The 19,730-nt window shown below is 34.6% G+C and overlaps 1 long non-coding RNA gene across 1 annotated transcript; it reads left to right on the top strand.

The window, feature by feature from the left end:
• On the top strand, window positions 9,177–9,614 carry LOC109949550. Its single transcript, XR_002272000.1, has 2 exons — window positions 9,177–9,290; window positions 9,407–9,614. It is a non-coding gene; the product is annotated as an uncharacterized LOC109949550 (long non-coding RNA).

Raw genomic sequence — 19,730 nt, forward strand, 5'->3', positions numbered from 1 at the left:
AATTCGCTCGCAGACAACGGCTATAATCTAGATGGCGTCTTACGGGGATGACATCAATCTCCCACGCCCATCCTCACCATTCTATTTTCTTTTATCCCCCCAATACAACAGTCCACCCATCTCTTCGAGCCTTTGTACTCAAGTTGGTATCTAAAGTTGGTCTCCCTAGCATTTTCCAATGAAAAAAGAAGGGTGGGGTTTTAGATTTGTTGTGTACATGTGAGGGTTGCTGAGATGGGTTTACTCTTCACGTGAGTTAAAAAAAGAAAATGGACTGGTGACGGTGGGCTTGCGAGATTGATTTGGACCCCGTAACTGTACTTCTACCTTTCTTCACATTGTCTGCGAGTGTTTTTGTCCACACACCATGAATCCAGTGTTTGTGTGATCTTTTTGTAAAAGATGGTAGATTTCTCTTGAAATTTTGGAAGCAAGGTGGTTAAGAAAATTACAGGAAGGGTCAAGAAGAAGAAAAATTATTGGGCGTGTTAGAACTTAGAACCACGAGGCGATGTGGCGTATTGCACAGTTGCATTCATCCAAACTGTAACACGTGTATTAGGTTTTAAATTTACATAATTTAGATATTAATAATAATACCCATTTTTATAATTCAAGTGAATATAAGTTCTCATTATGTGTTGATATTGCATGATATTGTCCAAAATGTGTTGATAACATATTTATTTACGTCCAATCCAATTCATAGCCGAACTATTCAAGTGAATTCTATACACTACTCACATCACATACAATAATTTCTCAAATTAAAAAGATTTTCATGAAGTTGGGACCAACCGGCAAGGTTGTGTGCCGAGGTCAAGTGCTCATTAGTCTGCACTTTTTTTTCTTTTAATGTTAGGGAGGGAGGGAGGGAGACAGCCAATGTGTGGTGAGGTCATCTCAATTCTCTACTTGGTTGCTTGCTATGCTGGCGCCCCCCCCCTCCCCCTTCTCTCTCTCTCTCTCTCTCTGCTGCTATGTTAGGCGCCTCAAAGTTGGATTCTCTCTCTCTCATTTATTATACAAGGAAGCAGAGTTAAAAATGTAGGTCTGCACCTTTTCAAGAAAGAGGGCAACTCCAATTGGAAAGCAGATGTTCTTTGCTTTACTTACCAACATATACATAGAACATCATTCTTGTGTTTACTTTGCTTTATGGAAAATTTAGGGGCAAGCCTTATGAAACATCACCATCTAAAATTAGTCACCTTCCATTGTCATGAATTCGGATTTATTAATCACGACAAAAAAACTTTTAAGTATTTAATAATTTTGTTGAGGCATTGCAGCATTGACTGTCGTAAATTCACAATGTGAAAGACTCAGTTTTTCAAAGAGAAAGGAGGGGCTTTGGAATCTTTTTCTGTATTGAAGTGAGGTTTATTTGAAAGCACAAGTTTTAGTTTCCCTAGCTCAACAAGGAAGAATTGGTTCCATGCATCCCTTGATTATTTTTCAATTTCTTAATGGTCAAGAACATTATTAAATTTGTATGCTCTGCATATATAGATAGATAGATACATATGAAATAATATAATCCCTAAAATTGGTTTTAGTTTGCAGCAGTTATTGGTACTTTGTGAAGAGTGATTGGGAAGGGTGAAAGAACACATGAGTTATGATCTTCAAGAATGTGAGAGATGTTTGGTGAGCTATTATTGGCCAATGTCTCCATTAGGTGTATTTAGGAGGAACCTGCAATGCAATTTGCAAAATGTGTCTAGTGCTGCATGAGCAGCCAGCTACCAAAATCAGTGGCGGATGCAGGAATTGATACTCATGGGGTCATAGTGTAAACTACTCAATATTTTTTTAAAATGAAAAAAATATTGAAAATGAAACGATAGTACTTTCACTCATAATTAATGTCAAAAACAATATTACAAGTTACAAAAGTTACTTGAATTGAATTGTAAACTTTCACAAAAATAGTGGCAGCGGCGGGGACGACTGGTAGTGAACGGCAGCTAGCACTCTTGGCGGCGGTGGCAAGGAAGGAGGTGGTGGAGGTCTTGGGGAGATTGGGGTTAGGGTTGATGTTGAGGAGAAATATGAAAATTGGGATTTTGGAGGTGAATTTTGGGGTTTGTGCTTAGGCGGGACTCTTTTATTTATTTTTATTTTTTTATAGATATTGTTTTTCCTGGACTTAGATTTCATCTACCAAAGACTCGGTGATGGTGGTGACCAAGGACGAGTACGAAAAATGCCATTCTGCTCATCCCATCTTCTTCTCCAACAATGGTTTGACCGTGTTCACATTGGACCGGCCTGGTTTGTTCTATTTCATTTGTGGGGGTTTCTGCGCACTGCGAGAGAGGCCAGAAGATCATCAAGGTCTTGGAACCAGCAAGCCCACCTCAATCTGCTGACCAGAAAGTGCAAAAGAATCATGCTACTGCAGTTGCAATGGCAGCCATCTCTTCTGCAACTCTCATGTCCTACATTATGTCATTTGTGGGGGTCCTTTTCTTCTAATTGCAGTGATCAGTGATGGTTACTATATTTTTCTTTTGGTTTGTTTCATCACGAATACTCCAATTTAGGTCCGAATCCCGTATCGGATATGCTACTATACGCATCGGATACGTATCGGAGTCAACGGATACAGTCTTTGATGCACGGACAACTCGTTTTTAGAGGTTTTAAGAGGGAAAATAAAGAGGAGAGAAGCTTTAATTGTTGCTGGTTGAAAAATTCGAAGAGTTTGCCAGCCGTAGGTCTACTTTGCACGATCATACTCCAACACTTCTTCTACTGTATTTTTATCTTAGTTTTATGTTATAAATATTTTGATAACTATATATTAAATTTTTAATATATATTTTTAATTACCGTATAATATCCTAGTTTTTAAATATTTTTCGTATTGTCTTTCGTATGGTATCGCCGTATCTGTATCCGCTTCATAGGTGAGTTGAGATTAAAAGGAGTGTAGGATTGATTGAGATTATGAAAATAAATTTGTTTCAAGTATGATATTTCTTTATTGAATTTTTATTATTTTATTATTTTATCATTTTTTGGGGTACAGATTTGTTTTAACTCTTGAACATATTATTTGCATCCATCTTTGTACAAACCATAAATGAGATAACTCTCGGAAGCTAGGGTTATTGGTTCAAGACTTGGATTTGGGTTTGGAATACTAAAATAATTTTCTATCATTTTTAAATTGTTGAAACCATATTTTGAAACTACTAGCCAGAACTCTGTCCCTCTTCCTATTTTCACTGGAGAAAACTATGACTTCTAGAGTATTAAAATGGAGACTTATTTTATGTCTCAAGATTTATGGGACACAGTTGATAGTGGCTTCAATAATCCAGAAAATCCAACCGTGGAACAGTTGAGGTAGCTAAAGAAGGATCAACAAAAGGATGCAAAGGCCTTATTTGTAGGTAAGATTCCAATTCTCACCATGTTCAATCAGAATACATAAGCTTTAGTGTACCATCTGAAGAGATATCCATATATCAGAGTTTTGTCGAATATATAATAAGAGATACCCGGAATACATGGTCACGGGTAATAAGAGATACCCGGAATACATGGCCGGGCGGCTATACGTTTTATTTAAAAAAAAGGGACACCCGCCTAGCAGGAATAAGGTACCAAGCTAGTATAATAGCTCCACTGCACTAGATGGTTGGACCTGTTAAGGAACTGTGTTCAATTTTGTTATCATATCTGTTTAGTCTATTCTTGTGTATTCCTATTGCTTGTATGTCATGTATATACTTTAGGAATAGAGAGCACACGTTGCCTAGCTCATTTGTCTATCTGCTTATTCTGGGTAAAGAAAATTTAATTTTCCCTTTGGACTTTGTTCTTCTCCCCTGTTCAATTCAAATTTAGCGTTGTGGCACCTATAGTTATGGGAACTTTGATTTTCCAGGCCTCTTTAGCAATCACGTCCCCTTATACTTTGTTGGAACAAAGAAATTCTTTTCGAAGATGGGTCTGGCTTGCCACATTGCAAAAATTCACAGTGAGGTAATGAGTCATTACTCTGTGATCATTGCTGACTGAGTTTTGTGAAATTTGTCTTCCCTTTTCATATGTTTTCTTGGATGAAGGCATCTGTTGAGCACAATGCATGGAACTCAAGCAATACATTGAGGAGCTTTACTGGGGATTCGGTAAGCGTGTGATGCTACTGGGGCACAGCAAGGGAGGCGTTGATGCTGCAGCTGCTTTGTCAATCTATTGGTGTGATTTGAAAGACAAAGTTGCTGGCTTAGCACTGGTACAGAGCCCCTATGGTGGCACTCCCTTGGCTTCTGATATTCTTCGCGAACGCCAAATTGTGGACGAAGAAACCCGCAGGATCATGGAACTTTTAATATGCAAGCTAATTAAGGTAATAGCACCAATGCCTGAGATTGTTGAAAGTCCTTTGTGTATGTACTAAACAAGTGGAGAATTATTAAGTTGTGTTTGGAAACATCTCAATTCATATTTGCAGTGTAAGATGACATTCGGGCATTGGAGGATCTTAGTTATGAGAAGCGACAGGAGTTCATCATGAAGCACAAGCTACCACCTGTAAATAGTATAGCCGCGCGGCTATACTATTTATTTAAAAAGAAGAATAAAAACCACTGTAAAGCCGCGCGGCGATGTAAAAAATAATTCCGAGTATAGCCGAACGGCTGTACTATATAAATAAGATTCTTGGAATTGCTTGCAGGAATAAGGTACGAAGCTAATATAATAGCTCCACTGCACTAGATGGTTGGACCTCTTCAATAACTGTGTTCAATTTTGTTATCATATATGTTTAATCTATTCTGGTATATTCCTAGTGCTTGTATGTCATGCTATATACTTCAGGAATGAGGAGCACACATTGCCTAGCTCATTTGTCTTTTTGCTTATTCCGGGTAAAGAAAATTTATTTTTCTCTTTTGGACTTTGTTCTTCTCCCCTGTTCAATCGACATTTAGTGTTGTGGCACCTATAGTTATGGGAACTTTGATTTTCCAGGCCTCTATGGCAATCACGGCATCGTATACTTTGTTGGAACAAATAAATTCTTTTCGAAGATGGATCTAGCTCGTCATATTGCAAAAATTTAGAGTGAGGTAATGAGTCATTACTCTGTGATCATTGGTGTGAGTTTTGTCTTCCCTTTTCATATGTTTTCTTTTATGAAGGCATCTGTTGAGCACAATGCATGGGAACTCAAGCAATACATTGAGGAGTTTTACTGGGAATCCGGTAAGCGTGTGATGCTGCTGGGCAAAGCAAGGAAGGTGAGAAGCCTGTATTCCAACGAAGTATAATGCCGACAAAGCTTATGCATGATACATTCATGGCTTTTTTCTTTCCTTCTTTATTTTAGCTCGCGCATCTTGTTCCATTACACATAGATTGAGTTAGGGGCAAAATCTTTATGAAATACAGTTACCTAACAATCACGTTTATTCCACAACACCAAAAATCCTTTTCTCATGAAACTAAAATGTACATAAATGTTGGATGAAAAACCGTATCATTTCTAGTTCCCAACTATCTGTTTAAATTCGTTTTCCCAACATAAATGTTATACTGCATTTGTCTCATGAGAATGCAATGCATTTTCATAACACCCAATGCTACTTCACCTTTTACATTCTATAAAAAATTTGTATTGTACATAAACATGAAAATATTGGAGGAAACTAAAACATCATTCCTCATAATGTGGATGACTATATATGTAAATCAATGAAAATTAATTTTCCTTTTGGAATAAAAAATATTAGTTTTTCAGTCAAAAAACAAACAATAGTAATATTGTAAGCCTTGTGTTGGAGGATTTTCTAATTTCGATTGTTTGGAATCCTATGAAAAAAGGATATCACTTTGTGTTTGAGGGCAACATGCTCAATGAGGAGTGGTAATTTTTCTCATAGAAGAAGAATAACGAAAACTAAAAGAACCCAAATGTTGTGAGATGATTAAATCGTCAGTAAATACTGTGGAGAGAGAAAGAAAGGTGTTACAATTTCCATTTTAAAATCTTTGTATTTCATTGACCAATAATGATAAAAAAAAATTTGTATTTTTTGTTGAGAATTATCTAAGTAATGAAACTAACCCACTTTTGTTCCACTTGATTATAACTTTCAAAAAGAACAAATTTCTTAACATTTTAATACAGAAGAAAATCTATTGCATGTGAATGAAACATTAGCTTAAGTTCGTGTCTACATTAACTTAAGGAGAAAAGATATTGATGCAAAAAGCAGATTTCGTATTAACACCTGAGATTAACTAAAGAGTAGAGAAAATAAATGAGTAATTGTCACATTCCGGGATCAACTCCGCCGTAGCACGATATTGTCCGCTTTGGACCCCCCTCTCTGCCCTCACGGTTTTGTTTCTGGGAACTCACGAGCAACTTCTCAGTGGGTCACCCATCCTGGGATTGCTCTGGCCCCCAACTCGCTTAACTTCGGAGTTCCTACGACTCCAAAGCCAGTGAGCTCCCAAAAGGCCTCGTGCTAGATGGATGCGGATGTGCACATATAAGGCACATCACCCCCTCTCCGTTGGTTGATGTGGGATCTTACAGTAATCGTGTTTGTCAACAACTTTAGAAGAAAAAAGGGATAAAACAGTCTAGACGCAAACCAACCAAAGCAACTAAAATCTTTTGCTGAATTCCTCATTGTCTGATCTCGACCTTTTCCCCGATGGTGCTGCGTTGTCTTCAAAACTTATAACTATAGTTCCATCACTTCTACAATTATCCTAAATGAGGGGAAATTGCCTCACCTTCAAATGCTACTATAACGAATTTTACTGGGTTAATTCGAGTATTCTAAAACTATAAATACCTAAATCTGCAGCTTCCCCTCAATAAATAAATAAATTATGGTGAGACCAAGAGAAGGGATCACACACAAGAGAAGGGATCACCTTTGGGGTTGATCTGAACGCTGCTCCAGAAGTGGTGCTTGGCCCAGCACCATTCTCAATCGGAGGGGAAGTGCCCCATCTTCCTTCTGATTCTAATGGCTTAAGTACATGCACTCCACCATCTGTAAGTCCTTATGCAAACTGATTGGGCTCAGATGGATGTGCTGCAACAATGAGAGGATACACCTTTAAGCCGTTAAGCGTATAGCCGCTTGGCTATACTATATATATTTTAAATTAAATAATTATAAAAAAACCCGCGTAAAGCCGAGCGGCTATACTATTTAGATAAAAAAATATACCCGAGTATAGTGGCGCGGCTATACTATTTATAAATAAATAAAGGGACCCGCCTAGCACCTAGTCGTCCACGTGTGAGAACACGTATAGCCACGGAATTTTTTTTTTAATAAAAAAAATACCCTATTATAGTCGTCCGGCTATACTATTTTGAAAAATACGCCCGGGTATAGCCACTTTGCTATACTATTTATAGGGAAAAAAGGGGACCCGCCTAGCGCCTAGCGGGTGTCCACGTGTCAAAACATGTATAGCCAGACAGCTATACTATTATTATTATTATTTTTTTTTATAACAATTACCATAGTAAGGCCGAGCAGCTATACGATTTTCTGATAAATAAAAAAATATCCGAGTATTGCCGCGCGGCTATACTATTTTGAAAAATACGCTCGAGTTAGTATAGCCGACTGGCCATACCTTTCTGAAACATATGTTCCTTCTGCGAGAAATCCTCTTAGAGATCTTGGAGGCAAACCCCCTTCTGAGAGGCAGATTCTTGCCTTTTATGTTGGAAATGTGCATGGCTATTTACGTCCAATTATTCTAGAGCACTGGAAGGACAAAGACCCTGATATGAAGATCTTTGGTCCAATGCCTCCTGGTGTTGCAATCAAAAAATGAACTACATCCAGCATATGAAGAGAAGCAAATATTGTATCTGCCCCAAGGGTTACGAGGTCAACAGCCCACAGGTGGCTATACTCTTTATAAAAGAAAAAGCAAAAAGGATCCGCCTAGCGTTGAGAACGTGTTTTGAGAAAATAGTACAGCCGTGCGGCTACACGCTCGAAACAGAATTTTTTTAAAACAGTATAGCTGCTCGACTGTACCCTATGAATATAATGTTTCCACAGAATCACCAGGCGGCTATACTCCATAGATAGAATTTTCCAACAGTATATAGATTTTGTGAATAGAATTTTTCAAAAGTATAGCCGTGCGGCCATAATTTGTAAAAAGAATTTTTCAAAGTTATAGCTCGCTCGGATATACCCATTGAACATCATAATTTGAATTTCTCTTTTTTAATAAATTTAATTTGTAGTCCCAGATTAAAAGAATCTCCTACGACATCCAGCAGATCCAAGCTCTTCGTACTCAGCCTTGGCGACACACATTGATCATCATCTTCCTGCTCTATCCCAAGCCCAAGCAAATTGGCATCCACAGCTTCATCTATCATTGCATCTGGTAATAGTGAGTTTGCAATCCATTGCTTAGAATTCATTTCCCCAACAAACATCTCATCTGTTGGCTTCCTTCTTGGGAATGTTTCCATCACTACAATTCCAAAACTGTACACATCCCCTGTTGTTGAAACCATTCCTTTCAATCCATATTCTGCATTACAAAAAATCGGCCTACGCGGGTCAGGGCGGCGCTAGGCGGGTCTAGGCGGGTCTGAGTGCCAGGGTGGGTCTGGTTCTTTAGGGTTTAGGGTCTGGGTGCCAGGGTGGTTCTGGTTCTTTTCTTTTGTTCTTTAAGCCTACTGCCTAGCGATTTTTCAAACTTATGCACTGCAGGGGCGGGTCGGGTTCTTTTCTTTTTTTCTTTTAGCCTATCGCCTAGCGATTTTTCAAACTTCATCTCTCTGTGCATCTATCTTTGCTAATTGTTCGCACAAGTCGTGATTGGGATACTGTTGGTTACACATCAGGCTTTGACACTGTTGGAGACCAGTGGCAGACAGACAGTAACACACTAGCTCCTTGATCGACATTAAAATTGTAGTTACATATTTCAAACTCCATTAGTAATCTGTCACATTTTTTTCCAGGTATGTGTGCCATTTTCTTCTTTGAAGCCGATATTTCAAGCAAGAACTGTATCAGATGCACCACCTTTTGACCCCAGCAATATTGTGTCATTGCAGGCACATTTCTACAGCCATTTTATTTTAGTCTATTCTTTCACTTCATTTTCTTCTATGTTTATTGATGGGATTCAAAATTATGGCAGCTCATGTTTAGCAAGTTTGAATTTGATGGGAAACTGAATCCTACTTTTGTGGAAGGGGCATTTAAGCTCCCATTATCAAGCATACGAGCATATCTAAAAGAGCCTATTACTCCCAGGTTTCACATTCTTTTCATTTTGTTGGATTATCTTCTTATGACTAAACATAATTGATCTGCTAGGTGCACTTTCTGTTTTAGTCTTTAAAGAATCTCTTTGCTTGTGTTCCGTGTAGGTTCGTACACTTAGGTTCTGCAGGAGCTACCCGACCTGACAGGCCTGGACTTGATCTAAGTAAACAACCTCCTGCTGTTCGCTTAAACAAGGAATTGGATTTTATACTGACATTCAAGTTGAAGGTTTCATACTAATTCAGTGGAACCTGTTGGTATTTTTATATATAATCAGTGTATCAAAATACCACTTCTTAGCTCTTTTCTCTCTCTCTCTCTCTCTCTCTCTCTCTCTCTCTCTCTCTCTCTCTCTCTCTCTACATTGCGGGTGTATATACTCGTAGCAAATGAAAAGCAGAGGCTTCAACAGGAACATACATAAGCGACCAAGATTTTAAAGTTCTGTATGACAAATCTACATGGCTTAAAAAATTTCACCTGAGATGATAGGTTCTCACTTTCAAAAGCCAAGACTCTGGCTACTCCACTTATCACCAATTAGAAATTAAGAAAGGAAGATGGATCAAGTAAACCAGAAGAATCAGTTTACAAAAGTCTCATTGGGAGCTTACTATACTTGACAACAAGAAGACCCGACATCATGTGCACAACAAGCTTACTATCAAGATTTATGCAAAATCGAAGCCAGATACACTATGGAGCAGCAGAGAGAATATTAAGATACTTGCAAGGCACAATTGACTATGGCATACAGTATAAGCCCACTACAGATCCAAGACTATTTGGCTACACAACAATGATTGGTCTGGATCAGTGGATGACATGAAAAGCACATAAGGCTATGCATTTACAATTGGGTCTGGTATATTTTCATGGTCATCAAGAAAATAAGATACCGTGGCACAATCATCAGCAAAAGTCGAGTACGTAGCAGCAGCAAGTATAGCATGCCAAGCTATATGGCTCAGAAGAATATTTGAAGATATGGGAGAGTGCCAAACAAAAGCTACTGAAATACTTTGCGACAACAAGTCTGCTATAGCAATGGCGAAGAATCCAGTGTTCCACAGCAGGACAAAGCATATCGCCAATCAAGCATCACTTCAGCAAAGAAAGAAGTTGAGCTCAAGTACTGCAAGACAAAGGAGCAAATCGCAGACATGTAGACTAAGGCACTTCCAAGACCAAAATTCGAACTGCTACGAAACATACTCGGAATAACACAAATGTGCATTAAGGAGGAATGTTAAATATTAATGCACACTTGTGTGATAAATCTAGAAAATTCTAAAATAATTGAGAGAATTACTAAGTAAAAGTTGGTTGACTCTTACTAGAACCATCTTAATAATTATCTATTGTTATTGTAACTAGAGAATTCTAGAATTATAGGACTAACTTGTGGCTAAAAATGACTTTAGATAAGTCGGTTACTGTGCAACCGACTTGTCCAAGCAAAATTGCCGACTTAGCATCTGTATAAATATGCCTACAGCCAACTCAAGTAATTAAGCTGAAAACTACAGCTGTCCTATATCCAAAGCCTTGCACCTTTCCTCTACTTCATTGAAATTGAACTACTTGGTGACTCTTTCAAGGGTTTTCCATTCCAAGTTAAGCTATTGTCCTTAACACTAAACCAACCATTTCCTAAACCTCTTCTCCCATAAACTAACATGTTTATATACTGTAAATGATTAGATCATAGAATGTGCACGGGTGAGAAATGCATGCACGCCATTAGCTTTGGCACGTTTATGAGAAAACGTGGTCCAGATTAAAATAGTTGTGTTCGTGCTTTTGGGGTTCCTATACTGAAGCTAAATTTTGCAATGAATACAACACACAACTTATATCCACACAAAAGAAAAAAAATTACATCTGGCATGGTTGGCCTATCTGCAGCATTGTCTTGTCTTGTAAACAGAGAAGCCCAGTGTGCACACATCTCATCACTTCTGATGAGGAATATGAATCAGCCAATACTTCATCAACCAAGTCATATCCCCTGCCTTCATTCCACAGTACCATGCCTGACAAAATTTCGCGTATGTTGGCTAGACTTGTTAGACTCTGCTGTACTTAGCTTGTAGGATTTAGAGTGTGAACTTACATAAGCTAGGACACCTAGATGTTTTTCAAAGTAATAGAAGCTGGTATTGTTCCTGCCGCTAATAATCGCCAATATCAAGACCCCGAAGCTATAGACATCCGATTTTTCAGAAAATATCCCTCCTGTGGCATACTCTGGAGACATATAGCCAATGCAAAGGCAATTCATTAGTACTTAACTGACAATATTTATTCTTTATTTGTTTCTGGTCTTCAGAAAAGTGCCATAAAATTTATATCTTAATGGCATGCAACAAATGTTTCAGTTAAGATTGCAGGGTTCTAAATAAAATGAATGGTACGGCTAGATTTCCTACATGTTATCTCTGCTTCCATATAAATTCACTAATACACTGGTATGAATGACAACATGCTGAACATTGAAATCTGAGTTGTGATGCTCTTCCAAGAATAGGAAAAGGAATGATGCTTACAGTGTTCCCACAACCTTCTGAGTATTTGTTAGATGCTGTGTCCCTTGAACGATAAGTGCCAATAAAAAATCTGAAATTTTGGGGTTCATGTTCTCATCCAAGAGAATGTTACTGACCTTCAATACGAATCATGGTGGAGATAAAGAAGCCCTCTAGCAACACACTGAATAATATTGAAGCGTCTGCCCCAATCAAGCTCAGGTCTCCTCGCTGGATCTTGAAAATGCAAACATTCGAAATATAACCAATAGTTTCATTCATATATCCCATGCATTGTACAATGAAAACGTTGCTATGGAAGATATTGAAACATTTGTATGAACAATAGTGAAACAGGGGTATAATCAGATTCAAAATTGATTTCAGGTCTAGTTCAACATTGTCTCTTCTATTTTATAGAGAACTGAAATGTACTCATGTATTATACAGTTCAGTTTACAGTTCTGAGCATTAAATCTGCAGGATGTCTTGCTTGACTGTTTGTGTATTGAAAATAATTCAGTGATTCTGTGTATCAATCGACTTGAACTCAATTGTGGCTTTAAGTAAAGTAGGCAAATTACAAAGATAAAGTCCAGTGAAACTAACCAAATAGATGAGTGTCCAAGCTTCTGTTTGGCATGAACTCATAAATCAGTAACTTCTCATCTTCTTTGACGCAGCAGCCCATGATCCTAGCAAGATTTTTATGTTGGATCCTGATTTGAGGTGCCTTTTTCAACATCCCACATCGAAAACCCACAACCCTATAAAGGTCTTTATAAATAAAGCACTATGATGGATTAGCAAGTGTGGTTCACCTTGATGGAGTGGGCTATTGGGCTATGCTAAAGGATTGTCTTTGAATTTGGCACCAATGAATAATAATAATATTAATCAAAGACTTGGGCCTTGGGCCTTGGGGCACTTGGGCAATGGAGATTTAATTATGATTAAATATTTTAATTAACTTCATGAATTATATTACTTAATGAATAGTAATTCAATTTTCTCTTCTTCTTTTTCTCCTTTACTAATCAAAGTAATTAAAAAAGTGAAATACATACCATGCTACTTAAAGGGTGTAGCCTACCTTTTCATTAAAAAAAAAAAAAAAATTTAAAAAATTAAAAAAATTAAAAAAAAAAAAAAAAAACTGAGTATAGCCGTGCGGCTATACTATTTTTAATATAAAAAGGCGCCACGTGTCGACTTTTTAAAAAACACCGAGTATAGCCGTGCGGCTGTACTATTTTTTGGTCTTAAAAAAGGAGCCTCCAGCGATTAGGCGCCACGTGTCCCCAAAAAGTATAGCCGCCCGGCTAGACTATTTTTCAAAAAGAAAAATATAGTACAGCCGCACGGCTATACTATGTAAATATAGTATTTAATAAATAAATAAAAGAAAGAAGGACCCTCCAAGTTGCATTAGCTTGTACTTTATAGATATTAATTTGCTAGTTTAAACATATCCATATTTTTAAACTTTATACTTTTGAAAAAAAAAAAAAACACATGAACACTTCTCCCGACGAAATTTCGTCGGCAAAGATCTATGCCGACAAAATTTGCCGGATTAGGTTTCCCCCGACGAAAATATCTTTGCCGACGAAATTTCGTCGGGAAAGGTCTTAATTTTAAAAAATAAGTATAAACTTAGGATGTTTAGGTTAATTAATTTATAAAAATTTTATTTTTAGTAACTACATAATATATTTGGAGATTTAATTAGTTGAATTAGCAATTATATTTTAATTAGTTTATTTATTTAATGACTGATTATGATTAAATATTTTAATTAACTTCATGAATTATATTACTTAATGAATAGTAATTCAATTTTCTCTTCTTCTTTTTCTCCTTTACTAATCAAAGTAATTAAAAAAGTGAAATACATACCATGCTACTTAAAGGGTGTAGCCTACCTTTTCATTAAAAAAAAAAAAAATTAAAAAATTAAAAAAATTAAAAAAAAAAAAAAAAAACTGAGTATAGCCGTGCGGCTATACTATTTTTAATATAAAAAGGCGCCACGTGTCGACTTTTTAAAAAACACCGAGTATAGCCGTGCGGCTGTACTATTTTTTGGTCTTAAAAAAGGAGCCTCCAGCGATTAGGCGCCACGTGTCCCCAAAAAGTATAGCCGCCCGGCTAGACTATTTTTCAAAAAGAAAAATATAGTACAGCCGCACGGCTATACTATGTAAATATAGTATTTAATAAATAAATAAAAGAAAGAAGGACCCTCCAAGTTGCATTAGCTTGTACTTTATAGATATTAATTTGCTAGTTTAAACATATCCATATTTTTAAACTTTATACTTTTGAAAAAAAAAAAAAACACATGAACACTTCTCCCGACGAAATTTCGTCGGCAAAGATCTATGCCGACAAAATTTGCCGGATTAGGTTTCCCCCGACGAAAATATCTTTGCCGACGAAATTTCGTCGGGAAAGGTCTTAATTTTAAAAAATAAGTATAAACTTAGGATGTTTAGGTTAATTAATTTATAAAAATTTTATTTTTAGTAACTACATAATATATTTGGAGATTTAATTAGTTGAATTAGCAATTATATTTTAATTAGTTTATTTATTTAATGACTGATTATGATTAAATATTTTAATTAACTTCATGAATTATATTACTTAATGAATAGTAATTCAATTTTCTCTTCTTCTTTTTCTCCTTTACTAATCAAAGTAATTAAAAAAGTGAAATACATACCATGCTACTTAAAGGGTGTAGCCTACCTTTTCATTAAAAAAAAAAAAATTTAAAAAAATTAATTAAAAAAAAAAAAAAAAACTGAGTATAGCCGTGCGGCTATACTATTTTTAATATAAAAAGGCGCCACGTGTCGACTTTTTAAAAAACACCGAGTATAGCCGTGCGGCTGTACTATTTTTTGGTCTTAAAAAAGGAGCCTCCAGCGATTAGGCGCCACGTGTCCCCAAAAAGTATAGCCGCCCGGCTAGACTATTTTTCAAAAAGAAAAATATAGTACAGCCGCACGGCTATACTATGTAAATATAGTATTTAATAAATAAATAAAAGAAAGAAGGACCCTCCAAGTTGCATTAGCTTGTACTTTATAGATATTAATTTGCTAGTTTAAACATATCCATATTTTTAAACTTTATACTTTTGAAAAAAAAAAAAAACACATGAACACTTCTCCCGACGAAATTTCGTCGGCAAAGATCTATGCCGACAAAATTTGCCGGATTAGGTTTCCCCCGACGAAAATATCTTTGCCGACGAAATTTCGTCGGGAAAGGTCTTAATTTTAAAAAATAAGTATAAACTTAGGATGTTTAGGTTAATTAATTTATAAAAATTTTATTTTTAGTAACTACATAATATATTTGGAGATTTAATTAGTTGAATTAGCAATTATATTTTAATTAGTTTATTTATTTAATGACTGATTATGATTAAATATTTTAATTAACTTCATGAATTATATTACTTAATGAATAGTAATTCAATTTTCTCTTCTTCTTTTTCTCCTTTACTAATCAAAGTAATTAAAAAAGTGAAATACATACCATGCTACTTAAAGGGTGTAGCCTACCTTTTCATTAAAAAAAAAAAAAAAAAATTTAAAAAATTAAAAAAATTAAAAAAAAAAAAAAAAAAACTGAGTATAGCCGTGCGGCTATACTATTTTTAATATAAAAAGGCGCCACGTGTCGACTTTTTAAAAAACACCGAGTATAGCCGTGCGGCTGTACTATTTTTTGGTCTTAAAAAAGGAGCCTCCAGCGATTAGGCGCCACGTGTCCCCAAAAAGTATAGCCGCCCGGCTAGACTATTTTTCAAAAAGAAAAATATAGTACAGCCGCACGGCTATACTATGTAAATATAGTATTTAATAAATAAATAAAAGAAAGAAGGACCCTCCAAGTTGCATTAGCTTGTACTTTATAGATATTAATTTGCTAGTTTAAACATATCCATATTTTTAAACTTTATACTTTTGAAAAAAAAAAAAAACACATGAACACTTCTCCCGACGAAATTTCGTCGGCAAAGATCTATGCCGACAAAATTTGCCGGATTAGGTTTCCCCCGACGAAAATATCTTTGCCGACGAAATTTCGTCGGGAAAGGTCTTAATTTTAAAAAATAAGTATAAACTTAGGATGTTTAGGTTAATTAATTTATAAAAATTTTATTTTTAGTAACTACATAATATATTTGGAGATTTAATTAGTTGAATTAGCAATTATATTTTAATTAGTTTATTTATTTAATGACTGATTATGATTAAATATTTTAATTAACTTCATGAATTATATTACTTAATGAATAGTAATTCAATTTTCTCTTCTTCTTTTTCTCCTTTACTAATCAAAGTAATTAAAAAAGTGAAATACATACCATGCTACTTAAAGGGTGTAGCCTACCTTTTCATTAAAAAAAAAAAAAAAAATTTAAAAAATTAAAAAAATTAAAAAAAAAAAAAAAAAACTGAGTATAGCCGTGCGGCTATACTATTTTTAATATAAAAAGGCGCCACGTGTCGACTTTTTAAAAAACACCGAGTATAGCCGTGCGGCTGTACTATTTTTTGGTCTTAAAAAAGGAGCCTCCAGCGATTAGGCGCCACGTGTCCCCAAAAAGTATAGCCGCCCGGCTAGACTATTTTTCAAAAAGAAAAATATAGTACAGCCGCACGGCTATACTATGTAAATATAGTATTTAATAAATAAATAAAAGAAAGAAGGACCCTCCAAGTTGCATTAGCTTGTACTTTATAGATATTAATTTGCTAGTTTAAACATATCCATATTTTTAAACTTTATACTTTTGAAAAAAAAAAAAAACACATGAACACTTCTCCCGACGAAATTTCGTCGGCAAAGATCTATGCCGACAAAATTTGCCGGATTAGGTTTCCCCCGACGAAAATATCTTTGCCGACGAAATTTCGTCGGGAAAGGTCTTAATTTTAAAAAATAAGTATAAACTTAGGATGTTTAGGTTAATTAATTTATAAAAATTTTATTTTTAGTAACTACATAATATATTTGGAGATTTAATTAGTTGAATTAGCAATTATATTTTAATTAGTTTATTTATTTAATGACTGATTATGATTAAATATTTTAATTAACTTCATGAATTATATTACTTAATGAATAGTAATTCAATTTTCTCTTCTTCTTTTTCTCCTTTACTAATCAAAGTAATTAAAAAAGTGAAATACATACCATGCTACTTAAAGGGTGTAGCCTACCTTTTCATTAAAAAAAAAAAAAAAAAAAAAAATTTTAAAAAAAAAAAAACTGAGTATAGCCGTGCGGCTATACTGTTTTTAATAAAAAAGGCGCCACGTGTCGACTTTTTAAAAAACACCGAGTATAGCCGTGCGGCTGTACTATTTTTTGGTCTTAAAAAAGGAGCCTCCAGCGATTAGGCGCCACGTGTCCCCAAAAAGTATAGCCGCCCGGCTAGACTATTTTTCAAAAAGAAAAATATAGTACAGCCGCACGGCTATACTATGTAAATATAGTATTTAATAAATAAATAAAAGAAAGAAGGACCCTCCAAGTTGCATTAGCTTGTACTTTATAGATATTAATTTGCTAGTTTAAACATATCCATATTTTTAAACTTTATACTTTTGAAAAAAAAAAAAAACACATGAACACTTCTCCCGACGAAATTTCGTCGGCAAAGATCTATGCCGACAAAATTTGCCGGATTAGGTTTCCCCCGACGAAAATATCTTTGCCGACGAAATTTCGTCGGGAAAGGTCTTAATTTTAAAAAATAAGTATAAACTTAGGATGTTTAGGTTAATTAATTTATAAAAATTTTATTTTTAGTAACTACATAATATATTTGGAGATTTAATTAGTTGAATTAGCAATTATATTTTAATTAGTTTATTTATTTAATGACTGATTATGATTAAATATTTTAATTAACTTCATGAATTATATTACTTAATGAATAGTAATTCAATTTTCTCTTCTTCTTTTTCTCCTTTACTAATCAAAGTAATTAAAAAAGTGAAATACATACCATGCTACTTAAAGGGTGTAGCCTACCTTTTCATTAAAAAAAAAAAAAAAAAATTTAAAAAATTAAAAAAATTAAAAAAAAAAAAAAAAAAACTGAGTATAGCCGTGCGGCTATACTATTTTTAATATAAAAAGGCGCCACGTGTCGACTTTTTAAAAAACACCGAGTATAGCCGTGCGGCTGTACTATTTTTTGGTCTTAAAAAAGGAGCCTCCAGCGATTAGGCGCCACGTGTCCCCAAAAAGTATAGCCGCCCGGCTAGACTATTTTTCAAAAAGAAAAATATAGTACAGCCGCACGGCTATACTATGTAAATATAGTATTTAATAAATAAATAAAAGAAAGAAGGACCCTCCAAGTTGCATTAGCTTGTACTTTATAGATATTAATTTGCTAGTTTAAACATATCCATATTTTTAAACTTTATACTTTTGAAAAAAAAAAAAAACACATGAACACTTCTCCCGACGAAATTTCGTCGGCAAAGATCTATGCCGACAAAATTTGCCGGATTAGGTTTCCCCCGACGAAAATATCTTTGCCGACGAAATTTCGTCGGGAAAGGTCTTAATTTTAAAAAATAAGTATAAACTTAGGATGTTTAGGTTAATTAATTTATAAAAATTTTATTTTTAGTAACTACATAATATATTTGGAGATTTAATTAGTTGAATTAGCAATTATATTTTAATTAGTTTATTTATTTAATGACTGATTATGATTAAATATTTTAATTAACTTCAGGAATTATATTACTTAATGAATAGTAATTCAATTTTCTCTTCTTCTTTTTCTCCTTTACTAATCAAAGTAATTAAAAAAGTGAAACACTTTCCATGCTCCTTAAAGGGTGTAGCCCCCTTTTCATTAAAAAAAAAAAAAAAAATTAAAAAAATTAAAAAAATTAAAAAAAAAAAAAAAAACTGAGTATAGCCGTGCGGCTATACTATTTCTAATATAAAAAGGCGCCACGTGTCGACTTTTTAAAAAACACCGAGTATAGCCGTGCGGCTGTACTATTTTTTGGTCTTAAAAAAGGAGCCTCCAGCGATTAGGCGCCACGTGTCCCCAAACAGTATAGCCGCCCGGCTAGACTATTTTTCAAAAAGAAAAATATAGTACAGCCGCACGGCGATACTATGTAAATATAGTATTTAATAAATAAATAAAAGAAAGAAGGACCCTCCAAGTTGCATTAGCTTGTACTTTATAGATATTAATTTGCTAGTTTAAACATATCCATATTTTTAAACTTTATACTTTTGAAAAAAAAAAAAAACACATGAACACTTCTCCCGACGAAATTTCGTCGGCAAAGATCTATGCCGACAAAATTTGCCGGATTAGGTTTCCCCCGACGAAAATATCTTTGCCGACGAAATTTCGTCGGGAAAGGTCTTAATTTTAAAAAATAAGTATAAACTTAGGATGTTTAGGTTAATTAATTTATAAAAATTTTATTTTTAGTAACTACATAATATATTTGGAGATTTAATTAGTTGAATTAGCAATTATATTTTAATTAGTTTATTTATTTAATGACTGATTATGATTAAATATTTTAATTAACTTCATGAATTATATTACTTAATGAATAGTAATTCAATTTTCTCTTCTTCTTTTTCTCCTTTACTAATCAAAGTAATTAAAAAAGTGAAATACATACCATGCTACTTAAAGGGTGTAGCCTACCTTTTCATTAAATAAAAAAAAATTTAAAATTTAAAAAATTTTAAAAAAAAAAAACTGAGTATAGCCGTGCGGCTATACTATTTTTATATAAAAAGGCGCCACGTGTCGACTTTTTAAAAAAACACCGAGTATAGCCGTGCGGCTGTACTATTTTTTGGTCTTAAAAAAGGT

Source organism: Prunus persica, chromosome G6 (genome assembly GCF_000346465.2).
Source record: "Prunus persica cultivar Lovell chromosome G6, Prunus_persica_NCBIv2, whole genome shotgun sequence".
NCBI classification, from domain to species: Eukaryota; Viridiplantae; Streptophyta; class Magnoliopsida; order Rosales; family Rosaceae; genus Prunus; species Prunus persica.